Here is a 25,682-nt window from a genome sequence, read left to right on the forward strand (position 1 = left end):
CTCTTGTATGCATAAATAAATAAATGTTTTAAAAAAAAAGTGCTCCCTTTTGTATAATTCATTTTTCATATAAATTAAAAATAACTAATTATATCTCAAAAACAACTGGAAAATTGTGTATTGTTTGGCCCACTCTTATTGGGAAGCTTTAGTTTTATTACCCTTTGATTATATAATATCATTCTAGTTCCTAGATACTATTTTCTAAAATTTTTAAATCAATTTACTGTTTATACTATATAATATCTAAATTATTTGAACTACTCCAATGACAGAGTACTGTCATGCAAGGAAAAATAAGGTTTTCATAAATCTTGAAAAGTACTGCTTTAACACACAGATAGTTGCACCAATTTCAAGATAGCAGCACAAAAGTCTGTGAGTGAGCAGGAACAAAGCGTGCTCCAACAATACTTGGTGTACATATGCTGGTGTGAAAACCACTGCTGTTTCTTATGGGGTATTTCATTGTATGCTTGGTAAGCAGATCACTTGAAAAACAAATGAAAATGGAATAGCGTGACACTTCTGCAGAGTAAATTGAGATTCTTCAGCAAGTTCCTGGGATGTTTCTACAAATCTTATTTGTGATAAATGATTGCTGAAATATGATCCCACAAAGGTAATCCCCATAAAAGAACATCCAGGGAAATTTTCCAACCAGTGAAATTCTTAGGCCAAAAAAATAGCCACACATACCCAATTTATATACCATGAATTTAAATGTTGCCCTGTTAGTGTCAGAAAGAATGAGAGCAGGAAAGGTAATTCAAACAGAAGATCCTGTTTTTATTTTTTTAAGATTTATTTTTATTTATTTATACATACAAGAACTGGGGTATAGGCCAGAGGTGCGAGAGGTGAGATAATTCACCAGAGCCAGAGTGGGGAGCAGAACAGGCAGATATACTGAAATACACTGTTGGAGGGAGCAGAGGGTGAGACAAGAGAGGTCTGCTGTATCATGTGGGTTAGCTCCCTGGCCGGGAATCTAACTCTGCTGCAGTGGTTGAGGATAGCTTCACAGTGCTGAGACTTAATCCCTTGCACCTCTAGGGACGTCCTTATCCTTCCTTTCAATCAGATTAGCGGGCTGCTAATCTGGTATACCTGCTAATTTGGTATAGGCTCCAGCTGCCCTGCTCCAAATCTTTCTCATCTTTTTCCTTAAGGACCTGTTACTTCTCCTGTATTTCTTTAACCTGTAGAACTCTTCTTGTTTTTTTCTCATCCAGCTGTGATGATATAAGGAAGGGTACATTCAATCTGGGGAATGATGACATGTTGAATAGCATTTACATGCCTATTGATTATGTTAATAGCTTCATCCAGAGTAGCAAAGGAGGTCTGCACTGAAGTTAATTCCTCTATTTTGGCTACAAGATAAATTTTTTTTGTACTCACCCTCCAAATCACTGCTTTGGCATAATTCCTTTTTAATTTAGCCAACTGGTCTCCACATCTGCCTAAACCTGTCATTTATAACTACTAGTTCCTTCATGGTAATGTTGAAACACTGGTAAAGTGACACCTGCTGCATTATCTTTCTTTGCTGGAATCTTCACTTGGGCTATATTTACATTTTGGATAACTGTGGTGCTAAAATCCCCTGCTATCAACTTGGCCTCAATGAACAAAATGGTAGCTTCTCTCATCACTTCACCCATCAATGCTTTAGTCTCTATTGTATTCTTTAGCCTCATTAGGCATCAGAACTTTTGTTCAGGAGGTTTTGTTCTGTCCTTTTAATTGAGACTTCATGGATGGTCTGTGCCATTTTTGAGGGAAAGATTCCAATTTGGTCTTTGCTCGACATTCTTACAATGGTTGTTATGCTTGGGTCTCTGGCCAGGCAGTCAGGCTGCAACAACCCCAGGCACACTGTTTTCCTCTCTAGTTCCGTCATATTTTAATAAAGGTACTGTTCTTTCTATTCTCTTATATCTTCATAATGATGCTGATTTAATAAATACTTGACAGACTAAATCCACCCAACATTGTGAACTGAAATGAGGTATAGATATTGTAAGGGCAGGAAGGGACAGGGTGCAGGTTTTCTGATCCCATGCAGACTGGGTAAAGGAGGATTCAGAGTCCTCAGTGGTTTTTGCAGGTCTTTTATTGGGATTTACCTGGTACAAAGCAGGCTGGCAGGCCTCCTAGCCCCCAGTAAATCTTCACTCTATCTGGGCTCTCCGGTGATCTCTCTCTCGGCTTCTTTTTTGGCTTCTGCTGGCATCCCTGAGATGCCGCCCTTAAAAGCCCAGTCTCAGCCCAGGTGAATCCCATCTACCTATGCCCACACCCTATTCCAGGTGCCCGCCATCAGGCATGCATTCAGGACAAGGATCCATCATCTATACTGATGGCGGGAGGGCAGAGAAGCTGACATTTTTTCCTTACCCTACAGATATGTAATAAGTAAATACTATTATAAAATTTACTAATGTCATCAATTGCACCAGTGCCTGTATCACACTAGAGAGTAATTGTAATTCTAAGGTTACTTTGGCAAGAGGTTTTCTAGTAGGCAGAAAAAATATATATTTTGTGCATTCTTTCCTCATCCTACCTCCCATTTTGAATATATCCGCAAGGCTGGTTTAAATCTTGCTTAACAGTTTACATTTAAAAAAAATGTATGCACTTCACATAGATGTGGTAATGCTTAATTGTCCATTAAAGAAGACATTTTACATTTTCAACATGAATGGTTTCCTACTCTAAACATTTTTATTAAGTCATTTATTCAACAAAAGAAGGCTGGCACAGCAACAAATAGTGTAGATGTTTTTCAACTACTACGCTGTCAGAAACATGTGTAGAAATATATTTGAGATACCATATTGGGAGGGGAAAAGCCTTTAAATGGAAATCCAGATAACATCAAAAATTATCATTGTCATTATACTGTAAGATTAGTCTAGAGTTTTATGACTTTTTAAGTATATCACCATTTAACTGTAGCTCACCATTTTCTCTTACATTCTTTTATTGATGATTGTTTTTAATTATGTATCAGGCATCTTAATCTCTATCCTCCTTTCTCCACTCAAAGGTAATTTCTTATACTACCTTGAACAGTACCATGTATTTATGTTTTCTAAAGTGTTTTGAGATATACTTGGTAACAATGTTGTTAATTAATTGTGCATAATTTATTGATTGGTATAGGTAATGGTAAATTATTATATTGTTGGACACCAAATTGCAAGTATTTCCTGATATTACATGATGATTTTGCATGCTGGTCCATTTAATTATTTGATGTAAACAATTCCCTTTCTCTCTCCCTCTCTCTTTGTCTCAAACTCTCCTCTCAATTCCACCTTTTCTGGAGAATTAAATATGATGTCTCTTTTCTCTCTAGTAATTGGAAGAGGATGCTTATTCCAAAAAAGTAAACTTCCTATTTCAAAGTGGGAATGAATCAATGTGTTTGCAGAGACTAGCTCCATTTTAGGGTTTTCTCCAAAAAAATTTTTTATGGTAAAAAAATATTTGACATGAGATCTACCATCCTAATAAATTTTAAGTTCATGGCATAATATTGTTAGCTGTAAGCAAATATTATGTAGCAGATAGCTAGAACTTTTTGTCTTACATAAAGGAAATTTTATACCCATTAAAGAGCAAACTCCCCATTTCACTTTCCTTTCAGCCCTTAGCATCCAAAATTCTACTTTATTCTTTGATGAGTTTGACTACTTTAAATGACTCATACATGTGTAATCATGCAGTATATGTCCTTCTGGTACTGACTTGATTCTTAGCATAATATCCTTAAAATTCTTCATGTTATAGCATATGGCAGGAATTTCTTCTTTTTATGGCTATCACTTTCCTTCTTTTTATGGAATGATATTTCATTTTTTGTGTATATATATGTATTATATATATTTGTAACATTTTCTTTACCCAGTTATTGGTGGCCATTCAGGTTATTTTCAACTTTCAGCTATTGTGAATAATACTGTAGTGAAGATGAGAGTGCAGATATCTCTTCAAAATCCCAATTTCAATCCTTTTGAATATATATCCAGAAATGGAATTGTAAGATTATATTTTAGTTCTACTTTTAATTACTTGAGGAATCTCCATGCTGTTTTCCACAGTGACTGCATCATTTTTACATCCCCATCCTTAGTCTTCAAAGGTTCCAATTTCTCTGCACCCTTGCCAATAATTGTTATTTTCTATGTTGGTGTATTTTAAATAAAGGCCATTCTAACAGACATGAAGGGATATTTCAGTATGGTTTTGATTTGAATTTCCCTGATAATTGATGCTGAGCTTCTTTTGGGCCATAATTTCAAGAGCTTTCTCAGTGTAATATGAAACAGCCCTCCATTCCTAGAGGGCAAGGAGAAATTCAAGAAAGAGGCAGATCATTCCAAATTGGTAGGTGGGAATTTCAATGAGCAAAGGATCTTACTATGATCATCTTGAGTGGCTACAAGATAGATTTTTTTTTTTGTACTCACCATCTAAATCTTAAAAGTTTATGTAGAGGCTTTAACTAGGTTCAGTCATATATACCATCCAGATAATCTCATTACCACATTAGAATCTCAATGCACTGTCCTTGCTGTAGCTTCTGGGAGTAGGGAATGCTAACAGAATGTACATTCCAAGGGGAGCTATTGAGAAGCCTCCAGTTGTCTACATCCAGCTAGCAGGTCAACCAGAAGTCACATTATCTTTGTGGCCTCTCCCATTAGGGAGAGTATGCCTATTGAACATTTCTGTATCTTCTTTGGAAAAATGTCTATCCAAGTCCATTTGCCCATTTTTCAGTCAGGGTATTTTTTTTGCTGTTGTTAAAATTGAGTTGTAGGAGTTCCTTAGTTCCTTATATGTTTTGGATATTAACCCTTTACTATATCATTTACAGATATTTTCTTTCATACTCTAGATTGCCTTTTCACTTTGCTGATTGTTCCTTGTGCTGTGCAGAAAGTTTTTACTTTGATGTAATCCCACTTATTTATATTTGCTTTGGCTGCCTGTGTGTTTTGATGTCACATTCAACAAATCATTGCCCAGAACAAAGTCATTAAGCTTTTCTCCTAAGATTTGTTTTACCAGTTTTGCAATTTTAGGTCTTATATTTAAGTCTTAAGCCATTTTGAGTTGATTTTTGTATTTAGTGTTAGATATGTCAATCCAATGCCATTATTTTCATGTGGATATTCAGTTATCTCAGTATTAATTGTTGAAGATATTATTTTTCCCCATTGTATATTCTTGGCACCCTTATCAACAATCAGTTGATTGTATAGCTGTGGGTTTATTGTGGCTTTCTTTTCTGTTCCATTGGTCTGTGTCTCTTTTTATGCCACTACTATACTGTTCTGATTGGTGTAGTCTTATAATAAATTTTTAAATCAGCAATTATGAGGCCTCCAGTTTTGTTCATTTGTACTTAGGAAGTTGCTTTATTTTTTTCTTGTTGATTTTCCTCTTTTTCATTGACTTTTGACAGTTTGATTATAATGTATATTAATGTAGATTTATTGAGGTTCATACAACAGAAAAACTGCTGGGCTTCTTAAATCTTGATGTCTACTTCTCCAGATTTAGAAAGTTTGGGCCATAAGTTTCTATTCCTATCCCCACCCTAGGGACTCCCATAATACATGTATCAATCTTTTTGACAGATCTCTTTGACTTTCTTTACTTTAATTCTTTTTTTTTGTTTGTTTTATTTTGCTCTTTCAGGAAATGTTAAATGAGGTTTTTTCCACTTTATTTATTTATTTAAATTTTATTTTATGTATTTTTACATCATTTTTCATTTTTGCACAATGTATGCATTTTCTTTTTTTAAATTTTTTTTAAAGAGGCATGTATTATTTATTTATTTATTTGTTTGTTTGTTTATACATGCACTGGGTACAGTCAGAAGCGCAGGATGGTGAGAGGATTCACCAGAGCCACAGTGGGGAGCAGAGCAGGCAGAAGGACTGAAGTACACTGCTGAGGGGAGCAGCGGGCAGCAGGAGAGGTCTGCGCGCCATATGGGACCCTCCTCTTGTGGCCTGGGAGCAGCCGGGGATAGAACCGGCACACCGCAGAGGCCGCTGGCAGCCTCGCAACCCAGCGCTCAACCGCTGCGCCAACGGGGAGGCCCCAAAGTATGCATTTTCATCTTGGCTGTTGTCCCCATAAAATTCCCACCACTCTTGTTTTGATCCTAGTCCCTTCTCCCCACCCCCATAGTGTGTCTGTGGTTTATAGTTGCTTGGTGATTTTGATTTTTATTACAATTAATCTTTTTCCTGGTCCCTTTTTTAGGTTTTCTAAATTCCTGCTATGAGTGAGACCATCCGGTATTTTTCTTTTTCTTTCTGGCTTACTTCACTGAGCATGATCCCTTTCAGCTCCATCCTTGTTGCTGCAAATTGCATAAGTTTATCTTTTTTTGATTGCTGAGTAATATTTCATGGTGTATATGTACCACATCTTCTTGATCCAGTCATCTATTTTTGGACAGAAGGTGCCCTTTTGAATTAAAGTTTCTGTGTCCTTTGGGTAAATACCTAGGAGTGGAACTGCTGGATTATATGGAAGCTCTATCTTTTGCAGATTGAGGAATCTCACACAGCTTTCCATCGGGGTTAGACCAGTTTGCACTCCCACCAGCATTCAGGAAAGTTCCTTTTTCTCCACATCCTCGCCAACATTTGTTGTTGCTAGTTTTTTTTAATATGTGCCATTCTCACTGGTGTAAGATGGTATCTCATTGTAGTTTTGATTTGCATTTCCCTGATTATGAGTGAGGTTGAACATTTTTTCATATGCCTATTGTCCATTTGCGTTTCCTCTTTGGAGAAGTTTCTTTTTAGCTCTTTTGTCCATTTTTTGACTGGATTATTTACTTTGTTTTTGTTGAGTCTCATCAGCTCTTTGTAGATTTGTGTCATCAGTCCTTTATCATTAGTGTTTGTGAAAAAAATTTCTCCCAATTGGTGGAGTGTCTCTTTGTTTTGGTTACTGTCTCTTTTGCTGTACAGAAGCTCTTTAATTTGATGTAGTCCCAGCTGTTTATCTTTGCCTTCACTATCACTGCTTTGGGTGATGCGTCTGTAAAGATGTCTTTGAGGTGCATGCCATGTAGTGTTTTGCCTATATTTCCTTCTGTGTATTTTATGGTTTCAGGTCTTATGTCTAGTTCTTTAATCCATTTTGAGTTGGTTTTTGTGCATGGTGTGAGGTAGTAGTCAAGCTTCATTCTTTCGCATGTAGCGACCCAGTTTTCCCAGCACCATTTATTGGACAAACTTTCTTTGCTCCAGTGCATGTTCTTTGCTCCTTTGTCAAAGATTAGTTGACCATAAATCTGTGGGTTTATTTCTGGATTTTCTATTCGATTCCATTGGTCCGTGTGTCTGTTCTTGTTCCAATACCATGCTGTTTTGATTATTATGACTTTTTTAGTAAAGTTTGAAGTCTGGGAGTGTGTTACCTGCATTCTCTTCTTTTTTTTTCAGGAGAGCTTTGACTATTCGGGGTTTTTGGTGATTCCATATGAATTTCATCAGTAATTGTTCTATTTCTTTGAAGAATGTCATTGAAATTTTTATTGGAATAGCATTGAATCTGTAAATTGCTTTTGGTAGGATGGCCATTTTGATAATGTCAATTCTTCTAATTCATGTGGAGGGGATGTCTTTGTGTCTTCTTCTATTTTTTTAACAGTGTTTTATAGTTTTCTTTGTATAGGTCCTTTACCTCTTTTGTTAGGTTTAATCCCAAGTATTTGATTTTTTTTTGTTTCAATAATAAAAGGATGGTTTTCTTGATTTCTTTTTCTTCAGATTTATTGTTTGTGTATAGGAAGGGTACTGATTTTTGAGTGTTGATTTTGTATCCTGCTACTTTACTAAACTGATTGGTTAGTTTGCTTAGTTTTTCTGTGGCATTTTTGGAGTTCTCTATGTATATTATCATATCATCAGTGAATAGTGATAATTTTACTTCTTCCTTCCCTATTTGGATTCTTTGTATGTTTTTCTCTTGTCTTATTGCTCTGTCTAGGACTTTCAGTATTATATTGAAAAGTAGTTGTGAGAGTGGGCATCCTTGTCTTATTCCAGATCTTAACAGAAATGCTTTCAACTTTTTACCATTGAGAATGATACTGGCTATGGGCTTGTCATATATGGTCTGTATGATGTTGAGTTATGTTCCTTGTATCCTGAGGATTTCAAGGGCTTTTATCACAAATGGGTGTTGTACTTTGTCGAAAGCTTTCCTTGAGTTCAGTGAATCTTTTCTTTTGCTTGGCCAAGTCTGTTACTGCACCTCTAATGAATTTTTAGTTTTTTTATTCTTCAGGTGCAAAATTTCTGTTTGATTCTTTTTTTTATAATTAATTAATTTATTTATTTATACAAGCACTGGGTACAGTCAGAAGCGCGGGAGGGTGAGAGAATTCACCAGAGCCAGAGCGGGGAGCAGAGCAGGCAGAAGGACCAAAATACACTGCTGAGGGGAGCAGCGGGCAGCAGGAGAGGCCTGCGCGCCATGTGGGACCCTCCTCTGGTGGCCGGGGAGCAGCCGGGGATTGAACCGGCGCTGCAGAGGCTGCGGGCAGCTTCTCAACCCAGCACTCAACCACTGCGCCACCGGGGAGTGTTTGATTCTTTTTTTTAATACGTTCTATCTCTTTATTGACATTCTCAATTTGTTCATGTATAATCTTCCTTATCTCATTGAGCACATTTTTACTTTCATTAGAGCATGTTCCCCTGTGTGTGTATGTCTTCATTTTGTGTTGGTATCTGAGCATTTGAAAAAATAGTCACCTCTACAAGTCTTTAGAAGCTGACATTTTACAGAGACAGACCTTCACCTATTAGATATGCTTTCTGTAAGTGTGTCTTCAACCTACATGTACTAAAAGTTGCTTTATTTCCCTATTAAGAACCATCTGCTTATTTGCTGTGGCAATAGGAGAGACAAATAGGCCAGATACATCTGGAGGCAGAGGCAAGCTTCAATGCATTGAAAAATATGGATCAGGGAAAACTGATTAGAAATATAGCTAGTTAGTCCTAAACTATTTGAGGGGTACATATATGTTCCAAATAAGAAAGTTGAGGACATACTATTTGGGACCTAGCCTTTGTGTTCTCAGAACTAATCAGGATCATTCATGTATGATTGGTTTGAGAAAATAAAACCAGTTAAATGTATTTGATTTAAAAATATCTATGTATCACTTATTATATTGTCAACAGGATTACAGCTTCTGGTAATATGACAGTGAGCAAAACAAACTAAACCCCTTGCCCTCATGGAGCCTGCTGTGAAAAGTATTGACTAAGTAAATAAATAATTAACTGTAAGAAATTAAGACAATCATAAAATATGGAGACGATTAAAATAGAGATAGTGATAGACTCCTTTCATTTGGTAGAGAAGGCTTTTGTAAAGTAGCAATTTGTAATGATTGAAAGCTGAATGATATGAACAACCAGTCATGGGAAAATCAAGAGGAAGTTTCTTCCAAGCTGAGGAAACAATTAATGCAAAACCCTTAATGTTGGAAAGAACTTTCCATGGTGGAAAAAAGGAATATAGTCAATTTGAATGCAAAGTCATGTGAGAGCCAAGTGAAGGAGAAGCGATCATAGAGTGAGGTATGGGCCATATCAAGTAAAGCTGTTGATATACATCAACTATGCTAAAAACTACTCTTCACAATAAAACCTCTTCTTGAGTAACCCTAAGAAATTCCTGGATGCTTATAAGTTATAAAGAAGACATAATAATTTAGGCTTCACTTGGTAGTGAACATGGATAATCACATGTTCTAATCTTTCATTGTAATTGTTTATTTTGTCCCTCACTGTTTTTCCTTCTATCTAAATATAAGCAGAACCCTTGATTTTTGCTTTAGTCTAGACTTCAACATCTTAGTTCCTGCATGTGTGTACGCAGAGAAAGTTGTGGCAGTCCTTGAGCCAGCATGTTGGGTGAGGAATACAAAGCTTTTAGATTTCCAGGATGGATATTTGATTAATGATCATTATATCCTCATCTCTCAGGTGATTGAGTCAACATTTAATATTTTTGAAGTTATGGAAAACAGTTTGAATTAAATTCTCTAGAGAATATGCTAATAGCTTTTAAAATAATGATTTTTTTTTGTTCTTTTAAATTACCTTTTGGCCAAAGTACAACTTTTCAATCTTAAATCTGGCGTTGATTACCTTCCCATAACTTTAAGACTGGAGTATTTGTTTGGTTTTATTATGTAGCTTTTATCGCATTTGAAAGTGAGAGACTGAATCTAAAACTGGGATTTTGTTGTCACTAATACTGGCTTGGGTCTGTCTTTTAGCTCTTAAAAAAAGTTTTATTTTCACTTTGGAAACACTTTTAAGATGCATTGAACTTTTTTTTCTAAAGCTCTATAATCCATTTATATACATAAGACATAGTAGCATAATTCTCCCACATAGAAAGCTCGCAACAGGGAAAATTCTATATGTGTGCTTTAGGTTTTCCTGAACAATACGTTGTTTGGACTGCTTTTAAAACATCAAAGCCATACTTGCTAGGTTGTGGCTTTTTGTCTTGACTTTTTGAAAGCTTCTATACTACTCTTTCTTATATTACATATAGATTGTAAAATACAGTTAAATCTTATGAACAGTGATCTGACCTCCTGAGCATAAGAAGCCATCAAATTCACTTTAAAGTCTGCTTCCCTGCTTTATAAATTTATTTCACTGATTCCAAGATACTTATTTTGTAATGATACACCATTTAAACAAAGGAATATTGGATTTGGCTTCCTGAATATGGCTTTCCTTTCATCCCTGACTTCCAAGAACCTACTGGCTTTCTGTTAGATTGTACATGGAATTAAAGGGGACTTGAATTAATATAAGTAATGCCCTGGTATTGTTTGAATGAAAGGTATCTTGTTAATTCAAGTGTGATTTTGATGCCCTTAAAGAAATATTGTAGAATTTTTAATCATATAGGTGACCAGTGTTCATAACTTCATAACTACTGCTACTGGTATAGTTCTGTGAATGAAGTGTACTATTGATAGGTAGAGGGAGAATTATAGCAAGATAATTGTATCCTAATTTTAGAAATTATTTTGGAGACATTTAAAGTCAGCAGAGAAATGAAAAGAATTTCTGGAATGACTGACAAATTAATGAAGGGAAAATGTAAATTGCTTCTCTATCTCACCCCATACATATAAGGATAAATTTCAGAATTGATAGGTATATGAGAAAACCAGAAACTAGGAGTAAATAAGGATAATGTTTACTTGTTTCTGAAGTGAGGATAGCTTTAATAAAAATGAAAGCAAAACTAAAAGCATAAAAGAAATATTCTGTGTTTTTTTTAATTGAGGTAACATTGGTTTACAACACTATATATAATTCAGAGGGATAAATTCACATCTCCTCAGATGTATGTTGTTATCACACCAGACCCACCACCAAGACATACATTGTCCTCCATTACAATCCTTTGGGCCCCCTCCTACTTTTAATCTTTATCAAAGCCCTCCCCCTCTGCTAGCATTAATTCTATAGTTAGATTTACAGGGTTTGTTTAGGTTTGGTTTTGTTACTGTGCACATGCTTGAGGATCCTTTGTAAATCAAGAACACAGTATGCATTATATAAAGACAAATGATTGCTTTGGAACAACTTTATAACATTTTGATAATGGATTAATGCTTTTATATATGTGTTCTTATTCAGCAACAAGAAAAGTAAATATTATGAGGGAATATATGAGTAAATGTAATGATACAATATTCACAAAGTATTAATTTATATGACTTGCAAGTGTGTATGGTATGTATGTGTTAGCTTATATGCATGTGTATGTGCATGTATGGGTGTGCATGGTTGTGCATATGATAAACTTTACTACTAATAAAAGATATGTCTATTAAAAAAGTGATGCCCCTTAATAGACAAAGAAGACCTAAAATAATTATCTCATTGGTGAGAGTGCCAAGAAGCATGTACTTTCATTTATTGAGGGTTGATTTATAAAATGATACAACTGTTCTGAGAGGTAATTTAGCAGAATGAAACACAAGCAATGAAAATGCACATGCTGACATCCAGGAACTGCATTTCTAGAAAAAATTACTAATGAAGCAGATTTATCAAAAAGATATCCGCACATGGATTTTCACTTCAGTATTTGAAAAATTAGAAAGAACACAAATGCCAATAATAAGGGATTTATTATTTAATGTAATTAAAACCAATCTATATAGTTAATTATATGAAAGTTATTCATGATATATTAAATTATAAAAGCAGAATATTAAATGTATATACAACATACAGTATGAGCTACATTTTAGGAATATATTGTATGTGGAAAAATGGCTATAGAAATACTAAAAATAGTTCTCTCTCAATGAGAAATTATGATTTTTATTTCCTTCTTGTATGTTAAATATATTTTGCAAATTTCTAACAGTGAATTTGTCTTTGTTTTGGAATGAGACAAAAGGAAAAAATGATAATGAAGACGGTACTAGGTACTGGATGATTTATATCTTTAGTCTCAGAGTTTATATTGTAGTTTTCAGTGATAGAAATAATAAACTATATATCTTGTTTATGAAATTTGAGGTCAGGAAGAGGGAATATTATTTAAAATTATTTGATCATTATTATTATCTTTTTTCCTCTATCATTGATCTACACCATTGTTTGTATAGTAGAAGTATAGATTCCCCTGCCTCAGGTGTTATTAACATACTGTACCTACCACCATGACCCACAGTCCACCACTGGAGTCCATTGTGCTTCTTCCCCAAAATGCTCTTTCCCCCTCTCTCCCATGCCCCTCTGTTAACATCAGTTTTATAGTCAACTTTCTAGGGATAGTTCTTAGTTTGACTTTATCTGACCCTTTGTTAGATTTCTGTATATTTTACATATAAGCGACACAATCCAGTATTTGTCTTCCTCCGAACTTATTTAAATTCCTTTTTTAAAATGAAAGATGAAAATATAATTTATATTTATTCATTGTGTTAGTGCAGAGGTTTAGTCATCCACAACAATTCTTTTACCTACTATTTCTTTTATAAATTGAATATCTGATTTGACTAAGGGAAAAGAAGAAAATAGATTTATAAATATCTCCACACATTTTTATCCACATAGTGATAGTCTAGTGACATCTGGATTTCAACCTTAGACAGGGCATAATATTATAATTTATTTTGTCCACATTTGGGTGTTCTTATATTTGGGGAGATTATAATCATAATGGATATAATGGGAGTAATCATTTAGAAAGATGGTTTTATATTTTGTTAATAGTATGAGAAGCTAAAAATAATGTCTTGTAAGGGAAAAAATTGCAAACAGATGAAATTTAACTGAGCACCAGACATTAAAAGTTGAAGAGCACACATGGGGGAAATTCTATGTCTTTAAATTATTAACTTATTGCAGCTGAAATGCTTTAGTACAGATGTGAAGAGTAAAACAAAACAAGCCTGATAGTTGGTAACATCTTCCCATCTGCTCTTTGTATTACTAGAAGAAGTCCCACTGTCCATGCTCATGGCAATAAGCTTTAAAAAACAAGCAATTAAGTTCAGTCTTAGATAATGTATTCAGTGAAAACATCATGCGTAGTTATAAGGGACAGATTCACCAGTTTAATTTTCCTACAGATGTTTGTCAGGATGATTTTCCCTCAATAGTGTTTTTGATTTTCACTAAAGACAAATCTCATGAGCTATTTATGAAAATGTCAAGTGATTTACATAGGTAATCGGTTGGGTCCATAGGCCATATGATTTAATCCCCTAATGATTTAGTTCCCTAATGATGTATATAAAGGTTTAGATTGAAAGTGTACCATATAAAACTAACCTATGTTGCATATTAGCAAGACATTACCCTTGTTAAGTATCTCTCTTAAAGGTGGGATGTTTATTTAATCCTTTTAGCAAATGGTTATTTAAAATATCTAAAATAAACTTTTCCTTTCCTCACAATATTAAATACTTTACTAATCAGATAAAAATTTCATTTTGAAAAGGTGGAAATTTTGATGTAAATTCTTTGATTACTGTATTTTTTTATTTTTACCATTTTCCTTAAGATTATTGTCAGTTATCCCTTGATAGATCTATTTTTATTTATTTATTTATTTATTTTTAATAATAATTTTTATTTTTATATTCCCCGTACAATTGCAACCCCCCATTCTGACCCCAGTCCCTCCCCTCCCGCCCCCCCACCCCCCAAAAGGTGTCTCTGGTTCATAGTTTTTTGTTGATTTTGATTTTCACTTTCTTATAGTTATTCATTTTCCTGGTCCCTTATTTAAGTTTTCTAGATTCCTGCTATGAGTGAGACCATCCTAGATGTGGTTCTATTCATTTTCTTGTTTCTTTTTTTGTGTCCCATCCTCTCTTTGATTTCAATCATAAAGCTACTTTTAATATCATGGAGGTGTGTGTGGTGAGTGTATGCAAACTCCCTAAGATTTTCTTTGTGTGAAAAGGTCCTTATTTCTCTCTGATACAGGAACTAGAGCTTTGGGGTAAATTATTCTTATTTTTTGTCTTGGAATATTTTGAATATGTTACTCCATACGCTTCCCCATAGTATTTCTTCAGAGTAGTCCATTATTAGCTGATTCAGTGTTCCTTTATAGGTAATCCAGTTTTTCTTCTTTATCAACTTCATTATTTTTTCTTTGTCTTGGACTCTGGAAAGTTTTACTACTACCTTTTATTTAGGTAGCATGGTTTATTGACCTTTAAAGGATGTTACTGAGATATGAAAAACGTAAATGGAATCTAAGAAATGATAATGACAAAACTGGCCCAATCCACAAATCTGGACATACTAACAAGAAAGCAAACATTGGTGATAATAACAGTTATAATAGTAATAATGATAATGACAACTGATATTAATTGCATGCATATGTGTTAAGGACTTTTCTGAGTGTTTTTAATACCTGTACTATTTTCGTTCTCAAAACAACTTAATTAAAATTCTGATTATTTTTTACAAATGAGGAAGCTGAGACTCAGAAACTGAGGTTAAATAGCATGCTTTGAGTTCCCCATCAAGCAAGTGGTAAAGCCAGTGTTTGAAACTGGGTTGGCCTAGCTTTGGAGATCATATTCTGATCTTTGTGCTATACTGCCCCTGTATAGATTAGTAAGGAATAGTCAAACCAAACCATTGTAGCCAATCAATGCATTGAATTCATCGGGTGTTAAGAGCCTATGAGAACTCAGAACAAGGGATAGGGCATGCTCTAATAAGGTCTTCAGTTTATATTATTACTCAACACTCAGAGCAGGCCTCTACCTTCTGTCCTCTCCCTGTCCCATTCCAAATAGTGGAGACAAAGATCTCTTTATTTCCTTATAACCACTTGGACTGACCTCAGGAAGGCATTAAAAGCACCTAAAGTTTTTTTTTTTCTTGGATGGAAAATACACATTGATCACTTTGAAGGCCTTCCCCAAAGCAGTGGCTCCTGGTGCATTTTCTAATCAAACTTAACCCTTCTCTGCCCCAGAAGCCTAATACCAAATCAGAAGGAAGTGGCCTCTATATTTTATAAATTTTTAAATATTTGTTTCCTTAAAAGTATATAGTCCTACCACATTTTATTTTAGATTTTATGCTTAAAAGTTTTTTTTAATTTAGTAGATATTTGCTTTTATCAAAATGAATGATAGTTGTAAATACAGTTATCTACTCAATTATAATCAAATAAGTTCTTTTTGTGGTACTGGTAAGATAGTATCTGCATATTACATATGACATCAGCTTAGGTTTTACACTTGCCACCACTGTGGTTAAGAATGGATTCATAACCACAGTGGTTTTAAGGGCCTTGAAAGCTGGGCATTTAATTTATGCCCAAAGTCCTTATAGAGTTATATAATCTAATAATTTAGAGAACTTTCATTATCTAGAGTTTAAGGTACTCATAGAATGCTGTTTGGTTATGGAATGAATTTTTTCTTGATAAATGACTGTTCTCAAAAGCATATTGATTTCCACATAATTATATAGCTAGTTATACTGTAGTTTATTAGCAAAACAGTCTTGGATTTTGCATAATTTAATGAATATAATTAATGACCAACTATTCTTCTTTCCTTTGATAGGCTAAGTAATCAGGCTGACCTAGACCAATTATTTATACTCATTACAGAGTAGAAAAAAAAAAAAAAGCTATGAAATGTTATTTTGCATGATGGCTCTATTTTTCTCACCTTCCAATCTTGGGCACTTGATTAATTTCATTTCAAGCAATACAGGTATACTTAATATATGGAATAGAGACATTCTAACCAATATAGTTATAAACTAAAATTCACGTGTAACATATCTCTTTTCAGTATGCTTCAAAGTAAAATGATGTCACTGGAAAGACAGGCACTGGTATTTTAGATATGAGTTATTTTATCATTTAATTATTAGGTATGGGTACTTTATTTTGTGAAGTATGGACGTAAATATCGGAACCATAAGTCATATTAGGTAGTGGCTATTCCCAGAGGAACTTTGATGAACATGTTTACATCTTACTAGCAGCTTATTGTGGGTGTGTATATATGTATCTGTGTGTGTGTGTCTCTGTGTGTGTGTAAATTTAGTTAATTCTACTTAAGGGCAAAAAATGTATTTTCTTTATTTCTTCCTCAATATCTAGCGTAGTGTCTGAGAAGAGCAGATGTGCAAAAATTTTGATTGTATTACAGAAAGTAAATAGGAGACTTAATTTTGGTCATAAAAATGTTTATGCTATTTTCATGAATATATATGTATATATGTGCATGTGTGTATATATATATACATATACACATATATAAATATATGTAATATAGTACCAAATAGGATAATTCTGTAATTAAAATGAAGCAGGACTCTTTGTACTACTGTCAAACATGGTAACTATTTGACAAAGATTTGTTTCCCAAAATGCAAATATATGCATTCATCTTACTTCTTATTAAGCACCATGTTGTTACTTTTACAGATGACATTTTATTTACTATATAGCCTCATTATATCCCATTTTTCAAGTTGGTAGATTCTGACTGAAAAGTTAAGTAAATCACCCTAAAAGTTGCTTGGTAGTAAATGCTGGGACTTTTATTTGCACTCAAGTGCTGCTTCTTTCAAAAACCCTTGCTAGTAGTAAATCTTCATCTTTTGGGAATAGAGATAATCTTTGGAAATAGCCAAAATTTTCTGCCTTAAATTTGATAAATAAGATAGGTGACTAAATTCATCACATCCTAGCCTTAAAATATAGAGCAATGAGACATGTTTTATTGTTTGGGTAAACTGTCCCTGAAGGTAATTTCTTCATTTAAAAAGGGTGTTTAGAAATGTTCTCAGAATTGGCAGCATAATTTTGATGTGCACATAGCCCCTGAGATAACTGTGATAGACAATGCATATTTGGAAGATTAAGTTCTGTTTGCTAAAAAGACAAACAGGATAGTTATTTAGTCACACTTTGTGATGACAAAGTAAATTACTTTCATACCATTATCTGATTGTATACATTGTTTTAAGAGATGTAAGGAAATAATGTATTAGAGTACAAAATTACACCATTTGTGTTACTGTGAAACATTCGATCATTTAAAACTGTTTAGCACACCTTAGTTTCCATAGCGCAGCCTCTGCAGTATCATATCTTTAGCAGGGCCTTGTGGGTGTTCTAAAGGAATGATTGAAAAGAAATGAGAGAGTCAAACAGTGTTCTGTAATAGATGAAATGGAAAGTAATTATGTTAATGTTGACTCATTATGAAGCTCTAACCATTTTTACCTGCTCATTTCTGTGTGGAAACCCGTGCAATGTAGATGCTGAATAAGAAATTCTTGTACAAATGAGCCTAGAGGCATGTTTCTAATATTGGAGTTAAGCTTAGGTAGAATTGTAATGAATTTCCCTAAGTCAGTATTTAAATGTGCTATTACAGAAGGTAGTTCTTCTGCCAGAAAAATTTGGATTCTAATATTTTACCAAATTTTTAGCTATATATATTGAATCTTTATAATTTCTTATAGTTTTATTTTGTTAATTGTGGATGACTGATAGAGAACTTAAATTCTGTATTGCAGGTACATCACATATAGTATCAGATTTTATAAGATATACTTGTGTAGTAGAAATGTTTTAGGTAAATTGTAAACAGGATTTATAAGGAAATATTAGGGTAAATGATATATAGATAAATACATCTTGAGAGATACAAACTCAGGAGTATTTTAAGGAAGCAGTTATACATTATTTATTAAAGAACTTTGGCCAAGGGGTGAAGAGTGTGTATATGTTTATATACAAATTCACAAATATATGCATCTATCAAGACATATGAAATGCTTAAGAACATGGAATTTGGAGTCAGGCAGATTAGAGTTAACTGTCTGTCTCCCAAAGTGAAGTTTTTATTTATGGTAAGGGAAATCCTGTTTTTGGCCCATAATCTTTTTTTTTTTTAATTGAGGTAATATTGGTTTACAACACCGTATATGATTTAGAGGAATAAGTTCACATCTCTTCAGATGTGCACTTACCATACCTCCCCCACACCCCTCTACCATAGTCCATTGAACTTCATCCCTCCTTTCTTCTGTACTCCACTCCCTCTGGTGGCCTCACTTTTACAGCCATATATTGAATGTTTGTTTTTTGATTTAGTTTAATATGATCCCTTGTTTCATTTCTCTGTATTCCACATATGAGTGAAACTATTCATCATGATCTTTCTCCTTTTGGCTTATTTCATTTAACACAGTCCCCTCCATTTGCATCCATATTCTGCCATATTCATTTTTTCCTATGATTGCTCATCTTTCAGTTATTATATATAATAAAGTTTAATGCTTTTACCTTGTATAACAAGTATACTGTCTGAGTTTTGTAGTTTCTTACAAAATTAAACATACTCTTCCTATGCTATGATCTAGAAATCATACCCAAATGAGTTAAAAACTTATGTCCTCTTAAAATGTGTTTATGGATGTTTATAGAAACTTTTAAAATAATTGTCAAAACTCAGAAGCAACTGAGATATCCTCTAGTAGGTGAATGAAGTGTGTTATATTCAGAAAAAAAAACAAACAAGTATACTGTCTGTACTCAGGAAGTAAAATATTTTAGAGAATATCTGTTAAATTACCAACTATGGTTTAATTACTTCTTAGAAAAGTGGTGTTTTGTCATTTTTAATTTAGAGAGACTTAATTTTTCCCTATGCCAATGAGTAGCTTCTAAAACAACTAAATATCTGATTTTTGTCAAGGAACATTGAACATTAAGAGTTTAATTGAAATAAAAAATATTTTACTGTAGGCATAATCTTTTCTATTCTATTGCCGGTGTAAATTCTTTTAAAGTAATAAACTTAATTTGTATTTTCTAAAACATTAATGTTGGTGTTTATAATTCCTTTTGTTTGTTTTTGGTAGTATTTAGTATTGGTTTGGTATTTGATTCAGTCTTTTATGTTGGGAACTTTTTTACATTTTTGTATTATTCCCCATGTCAGAGCACAATGGATATCATCCCACACCCCTCTGGGTTCTTCTCAGGCTGGATGAATAATCAAAACAGCATTAGCAAAGTAAAATAAATCCATTTAATAACCTATGTGTGGTAAATTTGCATGGTTGCATACATTATAAAGAGTAGTAGAGCAGATCAGGGTTATTTAACCTACATTTAGGGACCTGGGGATTCAACGAGGGGGATAGACTTTAAATGGCAGACAAGAAGAGGTTACCTATCCTTATTCTGAGAGAAAAGATGAAATTTTTTAATAGAGACAACATGTTCACTAATAAAACTACAACTGGATGAGACCTGCCCCCCCCCCAACTATATTCTTCTAGGTCAAAACAGGGGATGCAATGATTGTTTCTATGATTAGGGAAATGACGGAAAATTGCGATATGATAATATCTTCTTCCATTAGAGAAGGGTGAAGGACTTAGTAAGAATAGAAGCTTCTCGGGCCTCCCCCGTGGCGCAGCGGTTGAGCGCTGGGCTGCGAAGCTGCTTGCAGCCTCTGCAGCAACGGTTTCATCCCCGGCGACCAGCGAGGTTCCCATATGGCGCGCAGACCTCTCCTGCTGCGACCGCTGCTCCCCTCAGCAGTGTACTTCGGTCATTCTGCCTGTTCTGCTCCCTGCTCTGGCTATGGTGAATTCTCTCACCCTCTCGCGCTTCTGACTGTACCCAGTGCTTGTATAAATAAATAAATAAATCTTAAAAAAAAATAAAATAGAAGCTTCTCAGCTCCAAGGAATCTCATTGCTTTTAACTTAAAATATTCTTCATTCTCAAGCTCAGTGTCTTGAGGAAACCAGTTCTAAGAACTTGGGGTGGTCTGATATGGATATTTTCACTCAGAAATATGCCAGAATTGTTATACTTTATTTTATCCCTTTAACAGTGGAGTCATGATTGCATAGAATTATTATATCAGAAGGGATGTAAAAATTTCATCAAGGATAGAGCTATCTGGAAGAATATATTGTGGGACACATGTAATTTTAAATATTATAGTGACCACATTTAAAAATAAAAAGAAACAGGTGATATTCTTCTTAATAATATATTTTATTTAAACCAGTATATTCAGAGCATTATTTTAATATGTAATCAATATGAATTGTTAATGAGATATATTACATTTTTGTACTAACTTCAAAATATTGTGTGCATTTTGCATGTACAGTACATTTCAATGGCAGCTAGCCACATTTCAAGTGATTGGTTTCCACATGCAAATAGTGGCTATAATTACTAATTAGTCAATGCAAATCTAGAGTCTTACATTTATGTGAGTGGTGAGGCCAGGGGTCATATCCTGGGAATCAGACTCCAGAGCCACTAAATGTAGCCATCATTCTTTGTACAAACACTTGTTCTTCATTCTCTCCCTCGCTTTGCATACTATCTGGTAGGGATTGACCTGTGCGTGTAGACGGAATTAAATGCTCAGTGTTTACTTCATCAAAAGGAACAGGGCCTCCCCTAGTGGCTCAGTGGTTGAGCGCTGGGCTGCGAAGCTGCCCGCAGCCTCTGCAGCGCCAATTCGATCCCTGGCTGCTGGTGAGTGTCCCACATGGCGGGACAGACCTCTCCTGCCATGCCCGCTGCTCCCCTCAGCAATGTATTTCATCAGTCTGCTGTTCTGTTCCCTGCCCTGGCTCTGGTGAATTCTCTCACCCTCCCGTGCTTCTGACTGTACCCAGTGCTTGTATAAATAAAATAATAAAAAAAGGAACAAATTACCTCTTTGCATGGCTTTCTAGTCTCGTCTAAGCATTTGTAGGGTCCTCTTCTCTTTGTGTTCATGCTGATATTACTCTCTTACCTTATAAGGCAATATAAACCCCATCATGTGAATATTTATTTATAATCAAGAAATTCTGAATTAAGAAAAGGAGGAAAAATAAAGAACTTAGTAATTAAATGCATCTGACTCACTGTGTTCAATTCATCCATATTTCACATTCTCACCAAAGGAATGTCTCTTGAAATAATTGCCATCATTTCGACATTCCTTTTTCTCTTCCATATTTTTAGGCAAGGAGTTTTAGAAGAGTTTACCAGACTGTACTCCTTACTCCTTGAAAGTTGCTCCAGACTTGTCATTCCAAAAATAAAACTAATGTTTTCTGTGTTGTATAGAAGTGGTCCAGCACAGCATGAAGGGCAGGTTCCTTAGCAGCCAGGTTCCAAAATCTACCCTTTCATCAGTACTACCCATCATTCCCTGCTTCCTTGTCCCCCATTACACTATTGACCTACATATCCAGCACTCTAGCCTAATTCTCATTCATTATTTCCCAGTGTACTAAATAATTTTTTTTCTCTATTTGTGGTGTTCCTCATGAACAGAATGTTCTCTGCCCTCAAGCAACACTAAAGGTCAAATGTTATCTCTGTTTTCATTTAATGTCCTGCCCCCTCCATTGGGATTACTCTTTTCATAGTATTTTCATTCACAAGTTTCTTGTTTTTCATATTGTATGGTCGTTTTTTGTCTTTTGATTATTTAATAGTAAACTCCTTGGGCTGGAAACACAACTGACATTTATTGAGCATCTAGGTGCCAGGAACTGTGCTAGACAATATTAATTTAGATCTAAAACCTCAGATTATATCAGAATACCATATAATACTTATGTAGTAAGTAATGATGGAGCTATGTATTGCCTAAGAATAAATTGAGGCAAGCAAAATTAAGTGAGTTTATTAAAGAAACAAGAGTGACAACTTGAGCCCAGGACCAACCTTCATGCTTCTCCATAAAGCTGTCTGAATTATGAGGTTCTCAGTCAGGTTTATATACAGTTATTGCAAGGATTTTTGTAGAGGCAAAGTAAATCTGGCTGTAGGGGTCTGATATTATCTATGCATTAAGGGAAACAAAGAGTGTGGTTAAAATTTACCCTATTTAAAATTTTGTCTTCTGGTAATTGGAAGTTTAGCAGTCCCGTAAACCATGAAGTCTTTCTTTGAAGTTACTGATTTGTTTTGAGACAGCTATCTTCATTTGCTGCAGCCTCTTCACAGAAATAGGTCCAAGTCTTGCACTGTTTATGTGATATAGTGTAAAGGGACTATTCTTAATTGTTGAGTTTTAGTTAACATATGTCTAGTTAACTAGATTAATCGAATCCAGCATGATTGAGTATTGTGGTACAGATGTTTTGACCTGAAAGCCTGTACTTCCCAAATGTTGGTAAATTTAATCATGTTGCAAATGTTCCCATTTCCCTATGTTGATGTATACTGAACTATTATTGGTAATGCACTTGTGGAAATGTTAGCAAAACTTGACTAAATTAGTAAAGACTGAGTTATGACCAATATGATGACAGAGAATGTTCCTTGTTTTGCTCCTGAGAGGATCATCTAACATCTGATTCGATTAATCTAGTTGGCCAACACAGTTAACTCCTACCTCCACCAAAGTTTGTTTACCCTGAGTCTGTACCTTGAATCTAAGAAGGCACTTGGGCTCAGACCCCAGTCAATTTACTAAGTGAGAGGTGTTTTCTTTGTTGTTGTTTTTTATAGTTTTGTTAATTAGGTGAACTTAATACTGACGTTAAATAAAACTATGTATAAAAAGCACCTAGTAGTTAACAAAAGGATTACTACACCCAGAGTCTTATGATTGGAGCAAAACTGGAATACCCATTGCACATGGGAGACCAACATAGATGGTGAGATGGAAGAGGAGACAGAAAAGAAAGTCATGTTTCATTGAACATGGTTAGAGAGAAATGCCTGGAGATAGTGCTCCAGGGCAGGGCTGCTAGGTCAGCCAGGTTCCCTAGGGAGGGGAGAGCTAAACTGTGTAGAAGCACACAACTTTGACCAAGGTGAAAACATGTGCAGAGGAACTGAGCTTCTCTACAGAAGTCAGATCCCTGGTAGGAAGATCAAAGATTGTGCTCTGTATTGAACTACCCCTCTCTAACTCTTAAGGAATGGTAGTGACCTCATGAAGTGCAATGACAAGGCAAATACTGCCCAGTCTTAGATCTGGAACCCCAGAGAGAGAAGGGGTATCAGCAGTTCCACAAACACAAATTAGCTCTCCTCCCCACATGTGCACCCCTGGATGGGGCTATTCTTGTCTCCTCCCAGAACCTGCAGACTCAGCAACAGCCAAAACAGCTTTCACTACCTAAAGAAATCAACAAAAATCAAAACAAAACAAAAATAAAATAAAATGAATTTAAAACACAACAGTCATACAAGAAAAGTAAAAGTAGTTTAGATCTCTTAAGTTGCTGCTGTATATATACAAACAGCAAAACTGACAGATGAACAATATAAGATGTGGTATTTTGAGACTTCAAAGGAATATGACATAATAATAAGAAAACAATTATTCAGAATCCAGCTACAACAACATGGAACATTTTATCTTTTAACCAGATAGAGTTCAAAATTACTATAATAAAGAAAATTAAAATACTAGCAGAAAAATCAGAAAGGAAGGTCAAAATAATGTGAGAAATCAGAAAAGCCAATCAGAAAGATACAACAGAATTCAGAAAAACAAATGAATGAGCTCAGAAATAAAATTAATGAACAGAACAGAAATTGAACAGAAAATAGAAATTGAAGTAAGTGATTTTAGGTCATAATATAACAGAAATTTAGGATGTAAAGAGGTCAAGAGATGAGATAAAAAAAAAATCTAGAGAAGGCCTGTAAAAAAAAAAAAAAAAAAAAAACAGAACACATGGAGGATTGAATCAATGGCTTGGAAAGTAGTAGTATACAAAGGACTCAGTGGAAGAAGAGAGAGAGAAAAATACAAAGTTAAAAAACAAAACAAAACATGAAGTGCTTTGAGAATAACTCATCTCTATGAGGAAAGGCAACACAAGGATATAAGGTCTCCCAGAAGGGGAAAAGAGAGAGAAGGAAACAGAGAACTTATTCAAAGTAATAATAAAGGAACATTTCTAATTCTCAAAATGAAACTAAATATACCAAATCAATGAAGCTACATGACCACCTAATTATCTAAATCAAAGAGACCTACACCAAGGCACATAGCAGTGAAACTATGAAAGTTATAAACTAAGAAACAGTGTTGAGTCAGCTAAGGAAAAGAAAAAAGGTAGATTTTAAAAGTACTTTAATTAGGCTTTGATCAGATTTTTCAGAAGGAAAGGAGAGAATGGTATCACATTTACAACGTACTCAGATACAAACTTCCATTAAAGAATACCTTCTGCAAGATACTCTTTCAGATATGAGGGAGAAATTAAGGGTTACCAAACTAGCAATGTTGCAGAAGTTTGCTAACACTTGGCCTCCTGCACAAGAAATGTTGAAAGAACTCTCCTATCTCAATCAGAGAGAAGAAAGCCCACAGAAAACATGGTTAGAACTAGAGGGAATTATGATATATGAAATAATTCAGAAGGGAAACGACAAGTAGCAGATGGTATCACTTATATAGAATATTAAGAAGCAAAATGTAGGCACAGACACACTAAACTAAAATACACTCTAGAAATCTAACTGTAGAATTGAGGCTGTGGAAGAGGGGAGGGAGAGGATAGGAAGCAAAGCGGGGAATGGTGCTCAATGGACTATGGTGGAGGATTAGGGGTTCCTTCAGTGAGTTGGTAACAAATGTTTGAAGTGGTTTGAACCCATACCGCTAAATTATATACAGTGGTGTAGGTCAATGTTACCTCAATGGAAACAATACAATTTAAATAATAAATAAATTAGCAAAATATTGTTAAAGAATTTTTCTTTGAAATAAATGCAATGATTTGTCATGGGCTAACATCATTGCCTAATAAATATCTTGGGAAACGTGTTTTACTAGATATATAAAAGCCTTTAATACTTAACATATCAGTTATTTGTCAGTGAGAAAGGGCCTTAAAGGTACTTGTGGGCTTTTGGAAAATAGTAGAAAACTGGCATAAATTGAATTGCATAATTTATGAAATTCTCACATTGCCCTATGAGTTATGTAAATAGAGATTTATGTATTGAAACTCGAAGGGGTTAAATCACTTGCTTAAATTACAGAGTAATCAAGTGGTAGAATAACATTTAAATATATATTTTTCAAACCACCCAAGGAGTAAACCCTTTCAGAT

General features: G+C 34.6%; 1 protein-coding gene and 1 pseudogene across 3 annotated transcripts in view; one reads left to right on the plus strand and one right to left on the minus strand.

Moving 5' to 3' along the window:
* Window positions 1-25,682, plus strand: part of DIAPH2 (diaphanous related formin 2) — a gene marked incomplete at both ends in the record, with an annotated part of 881,049 nt that overhangs the window by 129,040 nt on the left and 726,327 nt on the right. The gene's annotated exons all lie outside the window — the stretch shown is intronic.
* LOC311186950 (V-type proton ATPase subunit D-like) lies at window positions 1,179-1,884 on the minus strand (annotated as a pseudogene). The gene has a single exon. The product of its transcript is annotated as a V-type proton ATPase subunit D-like (transcript).

Source organism: Talpa europaea (genome assembly GCF_964194135.1).
Source record: "Talpa europaea genome assembly, chromosome: X".
NCBI lineage: Eukaryota > Metazoa > Chordata > Mammalia > Eulipotyphla > Talpidae > Talpa > Talpa europaea.